The sequence below is a fragment of the Ambystoma mexicanum genome, chromosome 14, assembly GCF_040938575.1.
Source record: "Ambystoma mexicanum isolate Mex_15411 chromosome 14, UKY_AmexF1_1, whole genome shotgun sequence".
Taxonomy (NCBI): domain Eukaryota; kingdom Metazoa; phylum Chordata; class Amphibia; order Caudata; family Ambystomatidae; genus Ambystoma; species Ambystoma mexicanum.
In genome coordinates, this window is record NC_090940.1 from 565,463,315 (window position 1) to 565,482,793 (window position 19,479).

The following is a 19,479-nucleotide window of genomic DNA, read 5'->3' on the forward strand; positions in this document are numbered from 1 at the left end:
GAAATTCAGTGGTCTAGGATGCGGGTTAATGCCCCTTTCAGGCTGCAAATGTTTTTGGGACATTCAGAGCTCTCTGACAGTTTTTGGGCCACCAACATTTCCTGGACTTTAGGGGGTCTAGGATGCCTGTAAACCCCTTTTTTGGGCCTCCAAAGTGTTCAACATTTTTGCATGCCTAAAATGCATTTTAAGGCCTTTTTTTGGGCTGCAATCATATTCTGAACTTTCAGGGGTGTAGGATGCGTTTTTCGTGCCCAAATTATTTTTGAGAATTTCAGTGGTCTAGGATGCGGGTTAATGCCCCTTTCAGGCTGCAAATGTTTTTGGGACATTCAGAGCTCTCTGACACCGTTTTTGGGCCACCAACATTTTCTGGACTTTAGGGGCTCTAGAGTGCCTGTAAACCCCTTTTTTGGGCATCCAAAGTTTTCAACCTTTTTGCAGGCCTGAGATGCATTTTAAGGCCTTTTTGGGCTGCTAACATATACTGAACTTTCAGGGTGTAGGATGCATTTTCCGTGCCCAAAATATTTTTGGGAAATTCAGTGGTCTAGGATGCGGGTTAATGCCCCTTTCAGGCTGCACATGTTTTTGGGACATTCAGGGCTCTCTGACACAGTTTTTGGGCCACCAACATTTTCTGGACTTTAGGGGGTCTAGGATGTCTGTAAACCCCTTTTTTGGGCCAACAAAGTTTTCAACCTGTTTGCAGGCCTAAGATGCATTTTAAGGACTTTTTTGGGCTGCTAACATATAGTGAACTTTCAGGGGTGTAGGATGTATTTTTCGTGCCCAATATATTTTTGAGAATTTCAGCGGTCTAGGATGCGGGTTAATGCCCCTTTCAGGCAGCAAATGTTTTTGGGACATTTAGAGCCCTCTGACAGTTTTTGGGCCACCAACCTTTCCTGGACTTTAGGGGGTCTAGGATGCCTGTAAACCCCTTTTTTGAGTCTCCAAAGTTTTCAACCTTTTTGCAGGCCTAAGAAGCATTTTAAGGCTTTTCTTTGGGCTGCTATCATATTGTGAACTTTCAGGGGTATAGGATGCATTTTTCCGTGCCCAATATATTTTTGGGAATTTAAGTGGTCTAGCGTGTGGGTTAATGCCCCTTTCATGCTGCAAATGTTTTTGGGACAGTCAGAGCTCTCTGACAGTTTTTGGGCCACCAACATTTTCTGGACTTTAGGGGGTCTAGGATGACTGTAAACCCCTTTTTTGGGCTTACAAAGTTTTCAACCTGTTTGCAGGCCTAAGATGCATTTTAAGGACTTTTTTGGGCTGCTAACATATACTGAACTTTCAGGGGTGTAGGATGCATTTTTCGTGCCCAATATATTTTTGGGAATTTCAGTGGTCTAGCGTGTGGGTTAATGCCCCTTTCAGGCTGCAAATGTTTTTGGGTCATTCAGAGCTCTCTGACAGTTTTTGGGCCACCAACATTTTCTGGACTTTAGGGGGTCTAGGATGCCTGTAAACCCCTTTTTTGGGCCTCCAATGTTTTCAACCTTTTTGCAGGCCTAAGATGCATTTTAAGGCCTTTTTTTAGGCTGCAATCATATTCTGAACTTTCAGGGGTGTAGGATGCGTTTTTCGTGCCCAAATTATTTTTGAGAATTTCAGTGGTCTAGCATGCGGGTTAATGCCCCTTTCAGGCTGCAAATGTTTTTGGGACATTCAGAGCTCTCTGACACCGTTTTTGGACCACCAACATTTTCTGGACTTTTGGGGGCTCTAGGATGCCTGTAAAGCCCTTTTTTGGGCTTCCAAAGTTTTCAACCTTTTTGCAGGCCTAAGATGAATTTTAAGGGCTTTTCTGGCTGCTAACATATACTGAACGTTCAGGGGTGTAGGATTCATTTTTTCGTTCCCAATATATTTTTGGGATTTTCAGTGGTCTAGGATGCGGGTTAATGCCCCTTTCAGGCTGCAAATGTTTTTGGGACATTCAGAGCCCTCTGACAGTTTTTGGGCCACCAACATTTCCTGGACTTTTGGGGGCTCTAGGACGCCTGTAAACCCCTTTTTTGGGTCTCCAAAGTTTTCAACCTTTTTGCAGGCCTAAGATGCATTTTAAGGCTTTTCTTTGGGCTGCTATCATATTGTGAACTTTCAGGGGTATAGGATTCATTTTTTCGTTCCCAATATATTTTTGGGATTTTCAGTGGTCTAGAATGCAGGTTAATGCCCCTTTCAGGCTTCAAGTGTTTTTGGGACATTCAGAGCTCTCTGACACAGTTTTTGGGCCACAAACATTTTCTGGACTTTAGGGGGTCTAGGATGCCTGTAAACCCCTTTTTTGGGCATCCAAAGTTTTCAACCTTTTTGCAGGCCTAAGATGCATTTTAAGGCCTTTTTGGGCTGCTACAATATACTGAACTTTCAGGGTGTAGGATGCATTTTTCCGTGCCCAAAATATTTTTGGGAAATTCAGTGGTCTAGGATGCGGGTTAATGCCCCTTTCAGGCTGCAAATGTTTTTGGGACATTCAGAGCTCTCTGACACAGTTTTTGGGCCACCAATATTTTCTGGACTTTAGGGGGTCTAGGATGTCTGTAAACCCCTTTTTTGGGCCTCCAAAATTTTTCAACCTTTTTGCAGGCCTAAGATGCATTTTAAGGGCTTTTTTGCTTGCTAATATATTCTGAACGTTGAGGGGTATAGGATTCATTTTTCGTGCCCAATATATTTTTGGGATTTTCAGTGGTCTAGGATGCGGGTTAATGCCCCTTTCAGGCTGCAAATGTTTTTGGGACATTCAGAGCTCTCTGACACAGTTTTTGGGCCACCAGCATTTTCTGGACTTTAGGGGGTCTAGGATGCCTGTAAACCCCTTTTTTGGGCCTCCAAAGTTTTCAACCTTTTTGCAGTCCTAATATGCATTTTAAGGCCTTTTTTTGGGCTTCTATCATATTCTGAACTTTCAGGGTTGTAGGATGCATTTTTCATGCCCAAAATATTTTTGAGAATTTCAGTGGTCTAGGATGCGGGTTAATGCCCCTTTCAGGCTGCAAATGTTTTTGGGACGTTCAGAGCTCTCTGACACAGTTTTTGGGCCACCAACATTTTGTGGACTTTAGGGGGTCTAGGATGTCTGTAAACCCCTTTTTTGGACCTCCAAAGCTTTCAACCTATTTGCAGGCCTTAGATGCATTTTAAGGGCTTTTTTGGCTGCTAACATATACTGAAAGTTCAGGGGTATAGGATTCATTTTTTGGTTCCCAATATATTTTTGGGATTTTCAGTGGTCTAGGATGCGGGTTAATGCCCCTTTCAGGCTGCAAATGTTTTTGGGACAGTCAGAGCTCTCTGACACAGATTTTGGGCCACCAACATTTTCTGGACTTTACGGGGTCTAGGATGCCTGTAAACCCATTTTTTGGGCCTCTAAAGTGTTCAACCTTTTAGCTGGCCTAAGATGCATTTTAAGTGCTTTTTTGCCTGCTAACATATTGTGAACATTCAGGAGTATAGGATTCATTTTTCGTGCTCAATATATTTTTGGGATTTTCAGTGGTCTAGGATGCGGGTTAATGCCCCTTTCAGGCTTCAAGTGTTTTTGGGACATTCAGAGCTCTCTGACACAGTTTTTGGGCCACAAACATTTTCTGGACTTTAGGGGGTCTAGGATGTCTGTAAAGCCCTTTTTTGGGCCTCCAAAGTTTTCAACCTTTTTGCAGGCCTTAGTAGATGCATTTGAAGGGCTTTTTTGGCTGATAACATATACTGAACGTTCAGGGGTATAGGATTCATTTTTTCGTTCCCAATATATTTTTGGGATTTTCAGTGGTCTAGGATGCGGGTTAACGCCCTTTTCAGGCTGCAAATGTTTTTGGGTCATTCGGAGCTCTCTGACAGTTTTTGGGCCACCAACATTTCCTGGACTTTAGGGGATCTATGATGCCTGTAAACCCCTTTTTTGGGCCTCCAAACTTTTCAACCTTTTTGCAGGCCTAAGATGCATTTTAAGGCCTCTTTTGGGCTGCTAACATATTCTGAACTTTCAGGGTGTAGGATGCATTTTTCATGCCCAATATCTTTTTGGGAATTTCAGTGGTCTAGCGTGTGGGTTAATGCCCCTTTCAGGCTGCAAATGTGTTTGGGACATTCAGAGCTCTCTGACACAGTTTTTGGGCCACCAACATTTTCTGGACTTTACGAGGTCTAGGATGTCTGTAAACCCCTTTTTTAGGCCTCCAAAGTTATGAACCTTTTTGCAGGCCTAAGAAGCATTTTAAGGCCTTTTTTGCCTGCTAACATATTCTGAACGTTGAGGGGTATAGGATTCATTTTTCGTGCCCAATTTATTTTTGGGAAATTCAGTCGTCTAGGATGCGAGTTAATGCCCCTTTCAGGCTGGAAATGTTTTTGGGACATTCAGAGCTCTCTGACACAGTTTTTGGGCCACCAACAATTTCTGGACTTTAGGGGGTCTAGGATGTCTGTAAACCCCTTTTTTGGGCCTACAAAGTTTTCAACCTTTTTGCAGGCCTAAGATGCATTTTAAGGCCTTTTTTGGGCTGCTAACATATACTGAACTTTCAGGGGTGTAGGATGCATTTTTCGTGCCCAATATATTTTTGGGAATTTCAGTGGTCTAGCGTGTGGGTTAATGCCCCTTTCAAGCTGCAAATGTTTTTGGGTCATTCAGAGCTCTCTGACAGTTTTTGGGCCACCAACATTTTCTGGACTTTAGGGGGTCTAGGATGTCTGTAAACCCCTTTTTTGGGCCTACAATGTTTTCAACCTGTTTGCAGGCCTAAGATGCATTTTAAGGACTTTTTGGGCTGCTAACATATACTGAACTTTCAGGGGTGTAGGATGCATTTTTCGTGCCCAATATATTTTTGGGAATTTCAGTGGTCTAGGATGCGAGTTAACGCCCCTTTCAGGCTGGAAATGTTTTTGGGACATTCAGAGCTCTCTGACACAGTTTTTGGGCCACCAACATTTTGTGGACTTTAGGGGGTCTAGGATGTCTGTAAACCCCTTTTTTGGACCTCCAAAGCTTTCAACCTTTTTGCAGACCTTAGATGCATTTTAAGGGCTTTTTTGCCTGCTAACATATTGTGAACATTCAGGAGTATAGGATTCATTTTTCGTGCCCAATATATTTTTGGGATTTTCAGTGGTCTAGGATGCGAGTTAATGCCCCTTTCAGGCTTCAAATGTTTTTGGGACATTCAGAGCTCTCTGACACAGTTTCTGGGCCACAAACATTTTCTGGACTTTAGGGGGTCTAGGATGTCTGTAAAGCCCTTTTCTGGGCCTCCAAAGTTTTCAACCTTTTTTGCAGGCCTTAGATGCATTTGAAGGGCTTTTTTGGCTGATAACATATACTGAACGTTCAGGGGTATAGGATTCTTTTTTTCGTTCCCAATATATTTTTGGGATTTTCAGTGGTCTAGCGTGTGGGTTAATGCCCCTTTCAGGCTGCAGATGATTTTGGGACATTCAGAGCTCTCTGACACAGTTTTTGGGCCACCAACATTTTCTGGACTTTATGGGGTCTAGGATGTCTGTAAACCCCTTTTTTGGGCCTCCAAAGTTTTCAACCTTTTTGCAGGCCTTAAATGCATTTTAAGGGCTTTTTTGGCTGCCAACATATACTGAACGTTCAGGGGTATATGATTCATTTTTTCGTTCTCAATATATTTTTGGGATTTTCAGTGGTCTAGGATGCGGGTTAATGCCCCTTTCAGGCTGCAAATGTGTTTGGGACATTCAGAGCTCTCTGACACAGTTTTTGGGCCACCAACATTTTCTGGACTTTACGAGGTCTAGGATGTCTGTAAACCCCTTTTTTAGGCCTCCAAAGTTATGAACCTTTTTGCAGGCCTAAAAAGCATTTTAAGGCCTTTTTTGCCTGCTAACATATTCTGAACGTTAAGGGGTATAGGATTCATTTTTCGTGCCCAATATATTTTTGGGATTTTCAGTGGTCTAGGATGCGGGTTAATGCCCCTTTCAGGCTGCAAATGTTTTTGGGACATTCAGAGCTCTCTGACACAGTTTTTGGGCCACCAACATTTTCTGGACTTTAGGGGGTCTAGGATGTCTGTAAACCCCTTTTTTGGGCCTACAAAGTTTTCAACCTGTTTGCAGGCCTAAGATGCATTTTAAGGACTTTTTTTGGCTGCTAACATATAGTGAACTTTCAGGGGTGTAGGATGCATTTTTCGTGCCCAATATATTTTTGGGAATTTCAGTGGTCTAGCGTGTGGGTTAATGCCCCTTTCAAGCTGCAAATGTTTTTGGGTCATTCAGAGCCCTCTGACAGTTTTTGGGCCACCAACATTTCCTGGACTTTAAAGGGTTCTAGGATGCCTGTAAACCCCTTTTTTGGGTCTCCAAAGTTTTCAACCTTTTTGCAGGCCTAAGATGCATTTTAAGGCTTTTTTTTGGGCTGCTATCATATTCTGAACTTTCAGGGGTATAGGATGCATTTTCCGTGCCCAATATATTTTTGAGATTTTCAGTGGTCTAGGATGCAGGTTAATGCCCTTTTCAGGCTGCAAATGTTTTTGGGACATTCAGAGCTCTCTGACACAGTTTTTGCGCCACCAACATTTTCTGTACTTTAGGGGCTCTAGGATGCCTGTAAACCCCTTTTTTGGGCATCCAAAGTTTTCAACCTTTTTGCAGGCCTAAGATGCATTTTAAGGCTTTTTGGGCTGCAAACATATACTGAACTTTCAGGGTGTAGGATGCATTTTTCGTGCCCAATATATTTTTGGGATTTTCAGTGGTCTAGGATGCGGGTTAATGCCCTTTTCAGGCTGGGTCATTCAGAGCTCTCTGACAGTTTTTGGGCCACCAACTTTTTCTGGACTTTAGGGGGTCTAGGATGTCTGTAAACCCCTTTTTTGGGCCTCCAAAGTTTTCAACCTTTTTGCAGGCCTAAGAAGCATTTTAAGGCTTTTTTTGGCTGCTAACATATACTGAACTTTCAGGAGTGTAGTATGCATTTTTCGTTCCCAATATATTTTTGGGATTTTCAGTGAGTTAATGCCCCTTTCAGGCTGCAAATGTTTTTGGGACATTCAGAGCTCTCTGACACAGTTTTTGGGCCACCAACATTTTCTGGACTTTGGTGGCTCTAGGATGCCAGTAAACCCCTTTTTTGGGCCTCCAATGTTTGCAACCTTTTTGCAGGCCTAAGATGCATTTTAAGGCTTTTTTTTGGGCTGCTATCATATTGTGAACTTTCATGGGTATAGGATGAATTTTTCCGTGCCCAAAATATTTTTGAGAATTTCAGTGGTCTATGATGCAGGTTAATGCCCCTTTCAGGCTGCAAATGTTTTTGGGACATTCAGAGCTCTCTGACACAGTTTTTGGGCCACCAACATTTTCTGGACTTTAGGGGGTCTAGGATGTCTCTAAAGCCCTTTTTTGGGTCTCCAAAGTTTTCAACCTTTTTGCAGGTCCAAGATGCATTTTAAGGCCTTTTTTGCCTGCTAACATATTCTGAACGTTCACAGGTTTAGGATGCATTTTTCGTGCCCAATATATTTTTGGGATTTTCAGTGGTCTAGGATGCGGGTTAATGCCCCTTTCAGGCTGCAAATGTTTTGGGGACATTCAGAGCTCTCTGACACAGTTTTTGGGGCACCAACATTTTCTGGACTTTAGGGGGTCTAGGATGCCTGTAAACCCCTTTTTTGGGCCTCCAAAGTTTTCAATATTTTTACAGGCCTAAGATGCATTTTAAGGCCTTTTTTTGGCTGCTAACATATGCTGAACTTTCAGGGGTGTAGGATGCATTTTTCGTGCCCAAAATAATTTGGGGAATTTCAGTGGTCCTTGATGCGGGTTAATGCCCCTTTCAGGCTGCTAATGGTTTTGGGACATTCAGAGCTCTCTGACAGTTTTTCGGCCACCAACATTTTCTGGACTTTAGGGGGTCTAGGATGCCTGTAAACCCCTTCTTTGGGCATCCAAAGTTTCAACATTTTCGCAGGCGTAAGATGCATTTTAAGGCCTTTTTTGGGCTGCTAACATATTCTGAACTTATGGGGTGTGGGATGCATTTTTCGTGCCCAAAATATTTTTGGGAATTTCAGTGGTCTAGTATGCAGGTTAATGCCCCTTTCAGGCTGCAAATGTTTTTGGGACATTCAGAGCTCTGTGGCTCAGTTTTTGGGGCACCAACATTTTCTGGACTTTACGAGGTCTAGGATGTCTGTAAACCCCTTTTTTAGGCCTCCAAAGTTATGAACCTTTTTGCAGGCCTAAGAAGCATTTTAAGGCCTTTTTTGCCTGCTAACATATTCTGAACGTTGAGGGGTATAGGATTCATTTTTCGTGCCCAATATATTTTTGGGATTTTCAGTGGTCTAGGATGCGGGTTAATGCCCCTTTCAGGCTGCAAATGTTTTTGGGACATTCAGAGCTCTCTGACACAGTTTTTGGGCCACCAACATTTTCTGGACTTTAGGGGGTCTAGGATGTCTGTAAACCCCTTTTTTGGGCCTACAAAGTTTTCAACCTGTTTGCAGGCCTAAGTTGCATTTTATGGACTTTTTTGGGCTGCTAACATATAGTGAACTTTCAGGGGTGTAGGATGCATTTTTCGTGCCCAATATATTTTTGGGAATTTCAGTGGTCTAGCGTGTGGGTTAATGCCCCTTTCAAGCTGCAAATGTTTTTGGGTCATTCAGAGCTCTCTGACAGTTTTTGGGCCACCAACATTTTCTGGACTTCAGGGGGTCTAGGATGCCTGTAAACTCCTTTTTTGGGGCCTCCAAAGTTTTCAACCTTTTTGCAGGCCTAAGATGCATTTTAAGGCCTTTTTTGGGCTGCTAACATATACTGAACGTTCACGGGTGTAGGATGCATTTTCCGTGCCCAAAATATTTTTGGGAAATTCAGTCGTCTAGGATGCGAGTTAATGCCCCTTTCAGGCTGGAAATGTTTTTGGGACATTCAGAGCTCTCTGACACAGTTTTTGGGCCACCAACAATTTCTGGACTTTAGGGGGTCTAGGATGTCTGTAAACCCCTTTTTTGGGCCTACAAAGTTTTCAACCTTTTGCAGGCCTAAGATGCATTTTAAGGCCTTTTTTGCGTGCTAACATATTCTGAAGGTTCAGGGGTGTAGGATGCATTTTTCGTGCCCAATATATTTTTGGGAATTTCAGTGGTCTAGCGTGTGGGTTAATGCCCCTTTCAAGCTGCAAATGTTTTTGGGTCATTCAGAGCTCTCTGACAGTTTTTGGGACACCAACATTTTCTGGTCTTTAGGGGGTCTAGGATGTCTGTAAAGCCCTTTTTTGGGCCTCCAAAGTTTTCAACCTTTTTGCAGGCCTTAGATGCATTTTAAGGGCTTTTTTGGCTGCTAACATATACTGAACGTTCAGGGGTATAGGATTCATTTTTTCGTTCCCAATATATTTTTGGGATTTTCAGTGGTCTAGGATGCAGGTTAATGCCCCTTTCAGGCTGCAAATGTTTTTGGGACATTCAGAGCTCTCTGACACAGTTTTTGGGCCACCAACATTTTCTGTACTTTAGGGGCTCTAGGATGCCTGTAAACCCCTTTTTTGGGCCTCCAAAGTTTTCAACATTTTTGCAGGCCTAAGATGCATTTTAAGTGCTTTTTTGCCTGCTAACATATTCTGAACATTCAGGAGTATAGGATTCATTTTTCGTGCCCAATATATTTTTGGGATTTTCAGTGGTCTAGGATGCGGGTTAATGCCCCTTTCAGGCTGCAAATGTTTTTGGGACATTCAGAGCTCTCTGACACAGTTTTTGGCCACCAACATTTTCTGGACTTTGGTGGGTCTAGGATGTCTGTAAACCCCTTTTTTGGGCCTACAAAGTTTTCAACCTGTTTGCAGGCCTAAGATGCATTTTAAGGACTTTTTTTGGCTGCTAACATATAGTGAACTTTCAGGGGTGTAGGATGCATTTTTCGTGCCCAATATATTTTTGGGAATTTCAGTGGTCTAGCGTGTGGGTTAATGCCCCTTTCAAGCTGCAAATGTTTTTGGGTCATTCAGAGCCCTCTGACAGTTTTTGGGCCACCAACATTTCCTGGACTTTAAAGGGTTCTAGGATGCCTGTAAACCCCTTTTTTGGGTCTCCAAAGTTTTCAACCTTTTTGCAGGCCTAAGATGCATTTTAAGGCTTTTTTTTGGGCTGCTATCATATTCTGAACTTTCAGGGGTATAGGATGCATTTTTCCGTGCCCAAAATATTTTTGAGAATTTCAGTGGTCTAGGATGCGGGTACATGCCCCTTTCAAGCTGCAAATGTTTTTGGGTCATTCAGAGCTCTCTGACACAGTTTTTGGGCCACCAACATTTTCTGGACTTCAGGGGGTCTAGGATGCCTGTAAACTCCTTTTTTGGGGCCTCCAAAGTTTTCAACCTTTTTGCAGGCCTAAGATGCATTTTAAGGCCTTTTTTGGGCTGCTAACATATACTGAACGTTCACGGGTGTAGGATGCATTTTCCGTGCCCAATATATTTTTGGGATTTTCAGTGGTCTAGGATGCAGGTTAATGCCCTTTTCAGGCTGCAAATGTTTTTGGGACATTCAGAGCTCTCTGACACAGTTTTTGCGCCACCAACATTTTCTGTACTTTAGGGGCTCTAGGATGCCTGTAAACCCCTTTTTTGGGCATCCAAAGTTTTCAACCTTTTTGCAGGCCTAAGATGCATTTTAAGGCTTTTTGGGCTGCAAACATATACTGAACTTTCAGGGTGTAGGATGCATTTTTCGTGCCCAATATATTTTTGGGATTTTCAGTGGTCTAGGATGCGGGTTAATGCCCTTTTCAGGCTGGGTCATTCAGAGCTCTCTGACAGTTTTTGGGCCACCAACTTTTTCTGGACTTTAGGGGGTCTAGGATGTCTGTAAACCCCTTTTTTGGGCCTCCAAAGTTTTCAACCTTTTTGCAGGCCTAAGAAGCATTTTAAGGCTTTTTTTGGCTGCTAACATATACTGAACTTTCAGGAGTGTAGTATGCATTTTTCGTTCCCAATATATTTTTGGGATTTTCAGTGAGTTAATGCCCCTTTCAGGCTGCAAATGTTTTTGGGACATTCAGAGCTCTCTGACACAGTTTTTGGGCCACCAACATTTTCTGGACTTTGGTGGCTCTAGGATGCCAGTAAACCCCTTTTTTGGGCCTCCAATGTTTGCAACCTTTTTGCAGGCCTAAGATGCATTTTAAGGCTTTTTTTTGGGCTGCTATCATATTGTGAACTTTCATGGGTATAGGATGAATTTTTCCGTGCCCAAAATATTTTTGAGAATTTCAGTGGTCTATGATGCAGGTTAATGCCCCTTTCAGGCTGCAAATGTTTTTGGGACATTCAGAGCTCTCTGACACAGTTTTTGGGCCACCAACATTTTCTGGACTTTAGGGGGTCTAGGATGTCTCTAAAGCCCTTTTTTGGGTCTCCAAAGTTTTCAACCTTTTTGCAGGTCCAAGATGCATTTTAAGGCCTTTTTTGCCTGCTAACATATTCTGAACGTTCACAGGTTTAGGATGCATTTTTCGTGCCCAATATATTTTTGGGATTTTCAGTGGTCTAGGATGCGGGTTAATGCCCCTTTCAGGCTGCAAATGTTTTGGGGACATTCAGAGCTCTCTGACACAGTTTTTGGGGCACCAACATTTTCTGGACTTTAGGGGGTCTAGGATGCCTGTAAACCCCTTTTTTGGGCCTCCAAAGTTTTCAATATTTTTACAGGCCTAAGATGCATTTTAAGGCCTTTTTTTGGCTGCTAACATATGCTGAACTTTCAGGGGTGTAGGATGCATTTTTCGTGCCCAAAATAATTTGGGGAATTTCAGTGGTCCTTGATGCGGGTTAATGCCCCTTTCAGGCTGCTAATGGTTTTGGGACATTCAGAGCTCTCTGACAGTTTTTCGGCCACCAACATTTTCTGGACTTTAGGGGGTCTAGGATGCCTGTAAACCCCTTCTTTGGGCATCCAAAGTTTCAACATTTTCGCAGGCGTAAGATGCATTTTAAGGCCTTTTTTGGGCTGCTAACATATTCTGAACTTATGGGGTGTGGGATGCATTTTTCGTGCCCAAAATATTTTTGGGAATTTCAGTGGTCTAGTATGCAGGTTAATGCCCCTTTCAGGCTGCAAATGTTTTTGGGACATTCAGAGCTCTGTGGCTCAGTTTTTGGGGCACCAACATTTTCTGGACTTTACGAGGTCTAGGATGTCTGTAAACCCCTTTTTTAGGCCTCCAAAGTTATGAACCTTTTTGCAGGCCTAAGAAGCATTTTAAGGCCTTTTTTGCCTGCTAACATATTCTGAACGTTGAGGGGTATAGGATTCATTTTTCGTGCCCAATATATTTTTGGGATTTTCAGTGGTCTAGGATGCGGGTTAATGCCCCTTTCAGGCTGCAAATGTTTTTGGGACATTCAGAGCTCTCTGACACAGTTTTTGGGCCACCAACATTTTCTGGACTTTAGGGGGTCTAGGATGTCTGTAAACCCCTTTTTTGGGCCTACAAAGTTTTCAACCTGTTTGCAGGCCTAAGTTGCATTTTATGGACTTTTTTGGGCTGCTAACATATAGTGAACTTTCAGGGGTGTAGGATGCATTTTTCGTGCCCAATATATTTTTGGGAATTTCAGTGGTCTAGCGTGTGGGTTAATGCCCCTTTCAAGCTGCAAATGTTTTTGGGTCATTCAGAGCTCTCTGACAGTTTTTGGGCCACCAACATTTTCTGGACTTCAGGGGGTCTAGGATGCCTGTAAACTCCTTTTTTGGGGCCTCCAAAGTTTTCAACCTTTTTGCAGGCCTAAGATGCATTTTAAGGCCTTTTTTGGGCTGCTAACATATACTGAACGTTCACGGGTGTAGGATGCATTTTCCGTGCCCAAAATATTTTTGGGAAATTCAGTCGTCTAGGATGCGAGTTAATGCCCCTTTCAGGCTGGAAATGTTTTTGGGACATTCAGAGCTCTCTGACACAGTTTTTGGGCCACCAACAATTTCTGGACTTTAGGGGGTCTAGGATGTCTGTAAACCCCTTTTTTGGGCCTACAAAGTTTTCAACCTTTTGCAGGCCTAAGATGCATTTTAAGGCCTTTTTTGCGTGCTAACATATTCTGAAGGTTCAGGGGTGTAGGATGCATTTTTCGTGCCCAATATATTTTTGGGAATTTCAGTGGTCTAGCGTGTGGGTTAATGCCCCTTTCAAGCTGCAAATGTTTTTGGGTCATTCAGAGCTCTCTGACAGTTTTTGGGACACCAACATTTTCTGGTCTTTAGGGGGTCTAGGATGTCTGTAAAGCCCTTTTTTGGGCCTCCAAAGTTTTCAACCTTTTTGCAGGCCTTAGATGCATTTTAAGGGCTTTTTTGGCTGCTAACATATACTGAACGTTCAGGGGTATAGGATTCATTTTTTCGTTCCCAATATATTTTTGGGATTTTCAGTGGTCTAGGATGCAGGTTAATGCCCCTTTCAGGCTGCAAATGTTTTTGGGACATTCAGAGCTCTCTGACACAGTTTTTGGGCCACCAACATTTTCTGTACTTTAGGGGCTCTAGGATGCCTGTAAACCCCTTTTTTGGGCCTCCAAAGTTTTCAACATTTTTGCAGGCCTAAGATGCATTTTAAGTGCTTTTTTGCCTGCTAACATATTCTGAACATTCAGGAGTATAGGATTCATTTTTCGTGCCCAATATATTTTTGGGATTTTCAGTGGTCTAGGATGCGGGTTAATGCCCCTTTCAGGCTGCAAATGTTTTTGGGACATTCAGAGCTCTCTGACACAGTTTTTGGCCACCAACATTTTCTGGACTTTGGTGGGTCTAGGATGTCTGTAAACCCCTTTTTTGGGCCTACAAAGTTTTCAACCTTTTTGCAGGCCTAAGAAGCATTTTAAGGCTTTTTTTGGCTGCTAACATATACTGAACTTTCAGGGGTGTAGTATGCATTTTTCGTTCCCAATATATTTTTGGGATTTTCAGTGGTCTAGGATGCGGGTTAATGCCCCTTTCAGGCTGCAAATGTTTTTGGGACATTCAGAGCTCTCTGACACAGTTTTTGGGCCACCAACTTTTTCTGGACTTTAGGGGGTCTAGGATATCTGTAAACCCCTTTTTTGGGCCTACAAAGTTTTCAACCTTTTTGCAGGCCTAAGATGCATTTTAAGGCCTTTTTTGGGCTGCTAACATATTCTGAAAGTTCACGGGTGTAGGATGCATTTCCGTGCCCAAAATATTTTTGGGAAATTCAGTCGTCTAGGATGCGAGTTAATGCCCCTTTCAGGCTGCAAATGTTTTCGGTCATTCAGAGCTCTCTGACAGTTTTTGGGCCACCAACATTTTCTGGACTTTAGGGGGTCTAGGATGTCTGTAAACCCCTTTTTTGGGCATCCAAAGTTTTCAACATTTTTGCAGGCCTTAGATGCATTTTAAGTGCTTTTTTGCCTGCTAACATATTCTGAACATTCAGGAGTATAGGATTCATTTTTCGTGCCCAATATATTTTTGGGATTTTCAGTGGTCTAGGATGCGGGTTAATGCCCCTTTCAGGCTGCAAATGTTTTTGGGACATTCAGAGCTCTCTGACACAGTTTTTGGCCACCAACATTTTCTGGACTTTGGTGGGTCTAGGATGTCTGTAAACCCCTTTTTTGGGCCACCAAAGTTTTCAACATTTTTGCAGGCCTAAGATGCATTTTAAGGCCTTTTTTGGGCTGCTAACATATTCTGAACTTATGGGGTGTAGGATGCATTTCTCGTGCCCAAAATATTTTTGGGAATTTCAGTGGTCTAGGATGCAGGTTAATGCCCCTTTCAGGTTGCAAATGTTTTTGGGACATTCAGAGCTCTCTGACACCGTTTTTCGGCCACCAACATTTTCTGGACTTTAGGGGGTCTACGATGCCTGTAAACCCCTTTTTTGGGCATCCAAAGCTTTCAACATTTTTGCAGGGCTAAGATGCATTTTAAGGCCTTTTTTGGGATGCCAACATATTCTGAACTTTCAGGGGTGTAGGATGCATTTTTCGTGCCCAAAATATTTTTGGGAATTTCAGTGGTCTAGGATGCGGGTTAATGCCCCTTTCAGGCTGCAAATGTTTTTGGGACATTCAGAGCTCTGTGGCTCAGTTTTTGGGGCACCAACATTTTCTGGACTTTGGTGGGTCTAGGATGTCTGTAAACCCCTTTTTTGGGCCTCCAAAGTTTTCAACATTTTTGCAGGCCTAAGATGCATTTGAAGGCCTTTTTTGGGTTGATAACATATTTTAAACTGTCAGGGGTGTAGGATGCATTTTTCGTGCCCAAAATATTTTTGGGAATTTCAGTGGTCTAGGATGCGGGTTAATGCCCCTTTCAGGTTGCACATGTTTTTGGGACATTCAGAGCTCTCTGACACAGTTTTTGGGCCACCAACATTTTCTGGACTTTAGGGGGTATAGGATGACTGTAAACCCCTTCTTTGGGCCTCTAAAGTTTTCAATATTTTTAGAGGCCTAAAATGCATTTTAAGGTCTTTTTTGGCTGCTAACATATTCTGAACTTTCAGGGGTGTAGGATGCATTTTTCGTGCCCAAAATATTTTTGTGAATTTCAGTGGTCTAGAATGTGGGTTAATGCCCCTATCAGGCTGCAATTCTTTTTGGGACATTCAGAGCTCTCTGACACAGTTTTTGGCCACCATCATTTGCTGGACTTTAGGGGGTCTAGGATGCCTGTAAACCCCTTTTTGGGCCTCCAAAGTTTTCAACATTTTTGCAGGCCTAAGATGAATTTTGAGGCCTTTTTTGGGCTGGTAACATATTCTGAACTTATGGGGTGTAGGATGCATTTTTCGTGCCCAAAATATTTTTGGGAATTTCAGTGGTCTAGGATGCGGGTTAATGCCCCTTTCAGGTTGCAAATGTTTTTGGGACATTCAGAGCTCTCTGATACAGTTTTTGGGCCACCAACATTTTCTGGACTTTAGGGGGTCTAGGATGCCTGTAAACCCTTTTTTTGAGCCTCCAGAGCTTTCAACATTTTTGCAGGCTTAAGATTAATTTCAAGGCCTTTTTTGGGATGCCAACATATTCTGAACTTTCAGGGGTGTAGGATGCATTTTTCGTGCCCAAAATATTTTTGGGAATTTCAGTGGTCTAGGATGCGGGTTAATGCCCCTTTCAAGCTGCAAATGTTTTTGGGACATTCAGAGCTCTCTGACACAGTTTTTGGGCCACCAACATTTTCTGGACTTTAGGGGGTCTATGATGCCAGTAAACCCCTTTTTTGGGCCTCTAAATTTTTCAATATTTTTGCTGGTTTAAGATGCATTTTAAGGCCTTTTTTGGGCTGCTAACACATTCTGAACTTTCAGAGGTGTAGGATGTGAGTTAATGCCCCTTTAGGGCTGCAAATGTTTTTGGGACATTCAGCTCTCTCTGGCACAGTTTTTGGGCCACCAACATTTTCTGGACTTTAGGGCTGTCTAGGATGCCTGTAAACCCTTTTTTGGGCCTATAAATTTTTCAACATTTTTGCTGGTTTAAGATGCATTTTAAGGCCTTTTTAGGGATGCCAAAATATTCTGAACTTTCGGGGGTATAGGATGCATTTTTCGTGCCCAAAATATTGTTGGGAATTTCAGTGGTCTAGGATGCGGGTTAATGCCCCTTTCAGTCTGCAAATGTTTTCGGGACATTCAGAGCTCTCTGACACAATTTTTGGGCCACCAACATTTTCTGGACTTTAGGGGGTCTAGGATGTCTGTAAACCCCTTTTTTGGGCCTCCAGCGTTTTCAACCTTTTTGCAGGCCTTATATGCATTTTAAGGGCTTTTTTGGCTGCTAACATATACTGAACGTTCAGGGGTATAGGATTAATTTTGTCGTTCCCAATATATTTGTGGGATTCTCAGTGGTCTAGCGTGTGGGTTAATGCCCCTTTCAAGCTGCAAATGTTTTTGGGACATTCAGAGCTCTCTGACACAGTTTTTGGGCCACCAACATTTTCTGGACTTTAGGGGGTCTAGGATGTCCGTAAACCCCTTTTTTGGGCCTCCAAAGTTTTCAACCTTTTTGCAGGCCTAAGATGCATTTTAAGGCCTTTTTTGGGCTGCTAACATATACTGAACTTTCAGGGGTGTAGGATGCATTTTCCGGGCCCAATATATTTTTGGGATTTTCAGTGGTCTAGGATGCGGGTTAATGCCACTTTCAAGCTGCAAATGTTTTTGGGTCGTTCAGAGCTCTCTGACACAGTTTTTGGGCCACAAACATTTTCTGGACTTTAGGGGGTCTAGGATGTCTGTAAACCCCTTTTTTGGACCTCCAAAGCTTTCAACCTTTTTGCAGGCCTTAGATGCATTTTAAGGGCTTTTTTGGCTGCTAACATATACTGAACGTTCAGGGGTATAGGATTCATTTTTTTGTTCCCAATATATTATTGGTATTTTCAGTGGTCTAGGATGCGGGTTAATGCCCCTTTCAGGCTGCAAATGTTTTTGGGACATTCAGAGCTCTCTGACACAGTTTTTGGGCCACCAACATTTTCTGGACTTTAGGGGGTCTAGGATGTCTGTAAACCCCTTTTTTGGGCCTCCAAAGTTTTCAACCTTTTTGCAGGCCTAAGATGCATTTTAAGGCCTTTTTTGGGCTGCTAACATATACTGAACTTTCAGGGGTGTAGGATGCATTTTCCGGGCCCAATATATTTTTGGGATTTTCAGTGGTCTAGGATGCGGGTTAATGCCACTTTCAAGCTGCAAATGTTTTTGGGTCGTTCAGAGCTCTCTGACACAGTTTTTGGGCCACAAACATTTTCTGGACTTTAGGGGGTCTAGGATGTCTGTAAACCCCTTTTTGGACCTCCAAAGCTTTCAACCTTTTCGCAGGCCTTAGATGCATTTTAAGGACTTTTTTGGCTGCTAACATATACTGAACGTTCAGGGGTATAGGATTCATTTTTTTGTTCCCAATATATTATTGGTATTTTCAGTGGTCTAGGATGCGGGTTAATGCCCCTTTCAGGCTGCAAATGTTTTTGGGACATTCAGAGCTCTCTAACACAGTTTTTGGGCCACCAACATTTTCTGGACTTTAGGGGGTCTAGGATGTCTGTAAAGCCCTTTTTTGGTCCTCCAAAGTTTTCAACCTTTTTGCAGCCCTAAAATGCATTTTAAGGCCTTTTTTGCCTGCTAACATATTCTGAACGTTCACGGGTGTAGGATGCATTTTCCGTGCCCAATATATTTTTGGGATTTTCAGTGGTCTAGGAAGCGGGTTAATGCCCCTTTCAAGCTGCAAATGTTTTTGCGACATTCAGAGCTCTCTGACACAGTTTTTGGGCCACAAACATTTTCTGGACTTTAGGGGGTCTAGGATGTCTGTAAAGCCCTTTTTTGGGCCTCCAAAGTTTTCAACCTTTTTGCAGGCCTTAGATGCATTTGAAGGGCTTTTTTGGCTGCTAACATATACTGAACGTTCAGGGGTATAGGATTCATTTTTTCGTTCTCAATATATTTTTGGGATTTTCAGTGGTCTAGGATGCGGGTTAATGCCCCTTTCAGGCTGCAAATGTTTTTGGGTCATTCAGAGCTCTCTGACAGATTTTGGGCCACCAACATTTCCTGGACTTTAGGGGGTCTAGGATGTCTGTAAACCCCTTTTTTGGGCCTCCAAAGTTATCAACCTTTTTGCAGGCCTAAGAAGCATTTTAAGGCCTTTTTTGGGCTGCTAACATATACTGAACTTTCAGGGGTGTAGGATGCATTTTTCGGGCCCAATTTATTTTTGGGAATTACAGTGGTCTAGGGTGCGGGTTAATGCCCCTTTCAAGCTGCAAATGTTTTTGGGTCGTTCAGAGCTCTCTGACAGTTTTTGGGCCACCAACATTTTCTGGACTTTAGGGGGTCTAGGATGTCTGTAAACCCCTTTTTTGGGCCTCCAAAGTTTTCAACCTTTTTGCAGGCCTAAGATGCATTTTAAGGCCTTTTTGGGCTGCTAACATATACTGAACTTTCACGGGTGTAGGATGCATTTTTCGTGCCCAATATATTTTTGGGAATTTCAGTGGTCTAGGGTGCGGGTTAATGCTCCTTTCAAGCTGCAAATGTTTTTGGGTCATTCAGAGCTCGCTGACAGTTTTTGGGCCACCAACATTTTCTGGACTTTAGGGGGTCTAGGATGCCTGTAAACCCCTTTTTTGGGCCTCCAAAGTTTTCAACCTTTTTGCAGGCCTAAGATGCATTTTAAGGCCTTTTTTGCCTGCTAACATATTCTGAACGTTCACGGGTGTAGGATGCATTTTCCATGCCCAATATATTTTTGGGATTTTCAGTGGTCTAGGATGCGGGTTAATGCCCCTTTCAGGCTGCAAATGTTTCTGGGTCATTCAGAGCTCTCTGACAGTTTTTGGGCCACTAACATTTCCTGGACTTTAGGGGGTCTAGGATGCCTGTAAACCCCTTTTTTGGGCCCCAAAGTTTTCCACCTTTTTGCAGGCCTAAGATGCATTTTAAGGCCTCTTT